The 6,036-nt window shown below is 38.5% G+C and overlaps 1 pseudogene; it reads left to right on the plus strand.

Moving 5' to 3' along the window:
* The first annotated feature begins 1,464 nt into the window (after positions 1–1,464).
* On the plus strand, positions 1,465–5,579 carry LOC136711941 (serine/threonine-protein kinase N2-like; annotated as a pseudogene).
* Positions 5,580–6,036: the final 457 nt, after the last annotated feature.

A 6,036-nucleotide genomic window follows, 5' to 3' on the forward strand; every position in this document is an offset into this window, starting at 1 on the left:
TATAAGAGGAGGTGAAATGATAGTCAGAAATGAAGGGAGTGTAGATCCAGAGAGAAGTATGCTTGACACATAATAGTACACATTATGGTTTGCAGTGCTCCAATCCCACTATCCACAGATAGACCAGCAGTCCTCCATTTAGTGGATAAGATGTAGGGATATTGCAGGGTTCACAAGCAGTCTGGCTTGTCAGCTCTGGCTCTTTTCTTGATTAGAGAAAGTCTGGCTTAATTCCCATGTGGGCTAGTAGGCTATCTACTGCCAATCTTAGCCCAAATGTTGACATAATAAATATGGGCATCTAATAATAGATGCAAATATGTAAAACTCATTTTACAAATTCAGACATAAAAAGCATTGTTTGATAATTTCTAAATTATAGATTTACAGCAATTATATATGTAATTAATAATGATCAAGTTTTCACAAGTTTTCCTAGTCTGTGATAATTATTTACATTCCTATTTCAACTGCTGTTTAAGCTTAGTTAATCATTGTTCTTAACCTAATTGTATGTAAGTAGTAGACCTATAACAAAATGTTACAGTAATACAAGTGTATTACGACACACTGCAGTACATGGTTTTTCTGTAGTTATAGTAAAACAATATATAAAAATACACTTGTTATATGCACTTTTTTTAGCACTATAAATATACAGAATAACAAGTAATTTATACTCTGTTTTCAGGGTTTTGTCAAGTAAAGAGCTTGTTGGACCTTTCCAATAAACCCCAGCGTTACACTGTGACAGTAGAGGAAATTAAGAGAAGGGCTGGCAGTCCGGAGAGGCTGGGTGCATCACTGCTGATGTCCTATGCCAGAGAGGACAAGAGTAAGGATTCTGCATTCAAAGAAGTACTTGAAAGAGAGAAAATTGTCTTAAAAAGTGGAAGAGCCAAAAAAAGCAGACTGACCAGATTATGTGAAGGTAATGTTACATAATACATTTAATAGCATAGATAGATACATCAAGGGTTCCTGAAGTTAAGGTCACATACCAGGTGGGACCTCTCAGGACCAGGATTGAGAACAACTGCTATATATCAATAGACTGGCCTCTAAAAGCCTTTAAATCAGTGTTTCTCAACCCTGTTCCTGGCAACCCACTGTCCCTTCTGATTTTCACTCCAACTAAACTGTCAATTACTTAAGCAAACCCTTAATTGAACCAATAAAGTAATTAATTATACCAGGACCAGGGTTAAAAAGCACTGCTTTATATATATGTAAGGCATGGCAAGATCGCATAAGCAATGTACAACTGAGATACAAATAATACCAATATTATAAACAAGTCTGTGACTTTTGTGCAGCGGTGTGTATACATACATTATGTATGGATATGTTTATATTATGAGTCACATAATATGGGGCAACAGATGTCTGTTCATCAGCTAAAATTATGATTACATAAAAGTAAATGTCTGCAATGTCTGTCCTTTATCCTGGGGAAGTGAAGGAATGAAGTCAATAGAAGCTGCTAAGTACTTCCCTGCAAAGGACCTGGCCATACACCATCTCCACATGACACGCACAAGTCAAGCAGAAGAGCAGCTGCTACGGGTCATGAATACACGGTATGTTTATTTTATGTATTTATTTTGTTGGATTTGCCTTAATGCATTTATAATACATTTAACTTGAAAAATATAATTTTATAAAGTTCATTTTTATCATATACATGTAGGTAGCTTTTATTCTTGATTGTATTTTTCCTCAGAAATGTTGAGGACACAGAAATGCTGAGTCATTACAATGTCTTCACACACAATATGGGGCAAAAGATGTTCATCTATCACCTGAAATTATTTGGGGCCATACTGAAAGAGGAAGAAAATCTGCTAAAATAACATTACATTAGGGCTTTTGATTTACAGTGGTAATTTTTGAGTGATGTCCATCTTACTGTATTTTTAGCCACTTTAATAACAAAAAAGTAAAATTACATTGGTTTTTATACCAAAAAAAGGCTTTCAGAATTGTTCGAATTGTTGTTAAATCTATATAAGACTGTCTGTTAAGAGGAAAAAATTATTCTATACCAAAAGGCTTTCAGAATTGTTTGAATTGTTTTCATATGTATACCAAGCATTCCAGGTTGGGGTTAAAAATAATAATAATAAAAAAAGATTCTATGTAAAATAAAAGGCTTCTATATACAAAAGGTTCAATTTTTAATTGCATGCCTAATTTCAGATGAACACAAATACAAAAAGTCTAAACAACACATGTGTGTACTGTCCATATTTATTTTCAATTACACATTCAAATTGGTCTGATGCCTTAACCTTGTTTGCACAATGTCAAGGGCAATACAGTATTACATTTCACAGTAAGTTGCCTTGTTTCTTTAAGACAAATTATGTCACAAATTAAAGAGGAGGAATGTTACAAGGTGTACAAGGTGTACAAATGAAATCCAAATATTTAATTAATTTAGACCCCTAACTTTTTTCTTCCTCTGTAGACATCTTGCAGTACAATGTTCCTGACAGGACACACTGCAGTACACTGCTCCTGAGACGACACACTGCAGTACACTGCTCCTATTCCTCCTGTTTCTTGACACGCCTTTATGTATAATATGCCTATGCCAACATAACATATTCAGATATTAGCAACAAAAGATGTGATTCTAATACTTTTTTCTCCAAATGAACACATTGAGATTTCAGGTACATTAAATCTATTATGAAACAACATTACACTGTAAAATCGTAAACATTTCCAAAACAAATTCAGTCCCAAACAGTAAACATTAAAAAGTACATAATTAAATGTATTCTAAACCTAATCATTCAAAGCATACTGAAGTTTGCAGTTAATATTAAATGCACTAAAATAAATTACTTGTGTTGACGTGTTAAATCAGTAGTGTATAACATAAATGGCCTACATATATAAAACAGAATGGCTAAAATCATAGCAATGAAAGTGTCATTAAAATCGTATGTATTCTTTATTTGTCCACTTTAGTAAAATTAATAACGTACTTACCAGAGGGCTGTGTAATACAAATTCCACTAAATCTAGAAACTGTAGGGGCTCTAAAGGTCAAATACGAGAACCAATCAGAAAAAAATTAGGTTGACCAATAAGAATAGACCTACAATGTGGCGTTTTGACCAATCAGGATGAACAGATGCGTCTGTCCTGACAGGAAGAAGGCCTGGTAAGAGAAACTCTTGGCACCTTTGTCATCCGAGCACACTGGCGGCAGTACTGGCGACTTTCTTCTACGTAAGGTAGCTAAAGTTTGTCCAAAAAGATTTGTCGCTAGGAACTTTTTTGAAAAAAAGTCGCTAAAGAGGTCTAAAAAGTCGCTCAATCTAGCGACACAAGTTGGCAACACTGGGCGGCCTCAGGGCGCCCCTATATATACCCTCCCCCGGCTCCCCAATCACGGCGAACTTGTTCATACACACAGACATAATCAGTCCAAGATATATTAAACAGTACATTTTACTGATAGTTCACCATGAAGATGTTGCAGCCCCTGCTTGTATAAACTCCAGTTACACTATCAAAACTAAGGTCCCTCCTACTAAAGCCAAGTGACCAATCAGAGGAATCATACACATTCTGCCCTATGAGCAGAGTTCTGTAAGTATGGGAAATCATTTTAAATATTTTTTTATTTCAGTTATAGTCACATCACTGCCAAAGGAGTAAGATAAACGTGTGTAAAGGAACAGATAAATATTTGCACTGCTAGTTACCTCTTTAAAGACTATGAAAAACTTGTGTAATGTTTATTTTTCATTTTCCAGAAAGTAAAGTCTCATGCAAAATTTTCTCATGAAAAAGAGCTGGTTAAAATGGTTAAAGAAGGGGTAGAATTATTTTATTTTATTTTCCAAAAAGCCATGTAGGATTAATGTGGCTTCATAATTGTAGCCCTAAGTATGCAGTCCACAAGCAGCATCTAGCAGGCAAGCGGGAGAAACCCTGTGTTAGCATGTGCTTCATCTGCTAACTATATCACGGGAACAGAAATAGAGTTTAAATTGAATTCACCTACAATATCAAATAGATAAGCAGATGATTCAACATGTCATACTGTTTATTTAAACCACTATTTGGAGATTAATGGATTAAATGTAACTGACAACCCATTTCGTGTATATTTTGAACTCACATCTCCAAAGTTCAGCAGGTAAAATACATCAATCATTTTCTACAAAAATGATGCTTATTCCACCCAGTCAGATGCCTGACACACTTTTATGAAGAAGCAGTATTAAGCAAATGAGATGCATTTAAAATGCTAGGAGAGACTGATAGACAGCAGTGTCCGTGATTCCTCCATTTCTTGCTGAACTTGCTCCCCATCCACACTGTGACCCAGGCTTGTTGTCTGTGTCGCCCCAGTTGCTGCCTCTTTAAAGCCCACATTTTGACTCGGACTACAGCCCCAAACGCAGCAGTGTCCAGGAAAGGGTGACAGAGGAGGATGCAGTGGAGACGTCTGAGTCTCTGGCACATGTAGAGGAGATGCAACGTCTAGAGTCGGAACGTCTGAAGGAGCTGAAAATTGCAGAGCAGATGAAACGTCTCAAGGAGTTCAGCCAGTCAGATGTGGAACAAAATATGGTTCCAGCTTCCACAGATATAAGGGGACATGATGGCTTCAAGGACTATGACTGCCTTGCTGTTCTGGGACAAGGGGCATTTGGCAAGGTGCTGCTCACTGAATCCAAGGTCACTAAGGTGCTGGTTGCGATCAAAGTCTTGAAAAAGCATGAGATTGTCGACAATGAAACTGTTGACAGCCTCCTGTGTGAAAGGAGAGTATTCGATACCGTGAGCAGAATACGACACCCCTTTCTCGTGAGCTTCTTTGGCTCCTTCCAGACGATCCAGCACATCTGCTTTGTAATGGAGTTTGTCGCAGGGGGAGATAGACCCTGAAAACCCATTCTCTGAGTGCCGTGATGTATTCAGCACTGCTTGTGTAGTGATTGGATTGGAGGGCCTGCATGAGCAAAATATTGCTCATAGAGATCTGAAGCCTCAGAATCTCTTGCTGGACAGCAGAGGTTTTGTAAAGATTGCAGATTTTGGTCTGTCCAAAGAAGGGATGGGGGTCACCACCAGAACCAGTTCATTCTGCGGCACGCCCCAGTTCTTTGCCCCATAAATGATGACAGAGGACTCCTACACCCGGGCCGTGGATTGGTGGGCATTGGGGGTCCTCCTGTTTGAGATGATGGTAGGTGAATGTCCTTTCACTGGTGACAGTCTAAAGGATCTGTATACCAGCATCGTCAATGATCCGGTGGATGTCTGTGGAAGCCATTTCCATCATGACAAGGCTGATGAGTAAAAACCCAGAGTGGTGCCTGGGGGCCGGTGAGCGAGGCGCAGAGGATGTGAAGGGTCATTCCTTCTTCAGGAGCGTGGATTGGCGAGGTCTAAGAGAGCAGACCATGAAGCCTCCTTTTGTGCCCACCGTCAATGGCCACGAGGACGTCAGTACCTCCGAAGCCCCAGTCCTCACTCTGGGGTCCAGAGTCTTCAGCCCAGAGGAGCAAGACCTCTTCCGCGATTTTGATTTTGTAGTGAATGGGTGTTAAGTGGTCCGAACTGGTACGGGAACCTTAGCCAGAAAAATAGGCATACGCTCACCAGAGTGGTAAACATTGCTAGCAAAATAGTGCAGAGGTCACAGTGTCAGTTAGGAGATCTGTATGCACTGTAAACTAGGAAGAAGGTCCAGAGGATTCTGGATGATGACTCGCATCCCTTGTTCTCAGAGTTTGAGATGTTACTTTCAGGAAGGCGGCCTGTGTCAACCAAAAATGCATACAGGAAATCTTTTATTCCCATTGCAATTAGCTTTCTTGACTTAGGATGATTTTTAATAGTATTTTAGAATGCATTTGTATGTATAATGTATGTGGGTGAATGACGGATAAGGTCATAAATTGACAAAATTGGCTAAAATTCAAATTTAAGGACTTTCTATACTTATAGAGTGTTGACGTGCTCATTTTAAGAATGTAATAAAAAAATAATTGGTGAATCACATAT

This window comes from Amia ocellicauda, chromosome 16 (assembly GCF_036373705.1).
Source record: "Amia ocellicauda isolate fAmiCal2 chromosome 16, fAmiCal2.hap1, whole genome shotgun sequence".
Classification (NCBI taxonomy): Eukaryota; Metazoa; Chordata; class Actinopteri; order Amiiformes; family Amiidae; genus Amia; species Amia ocellicauda.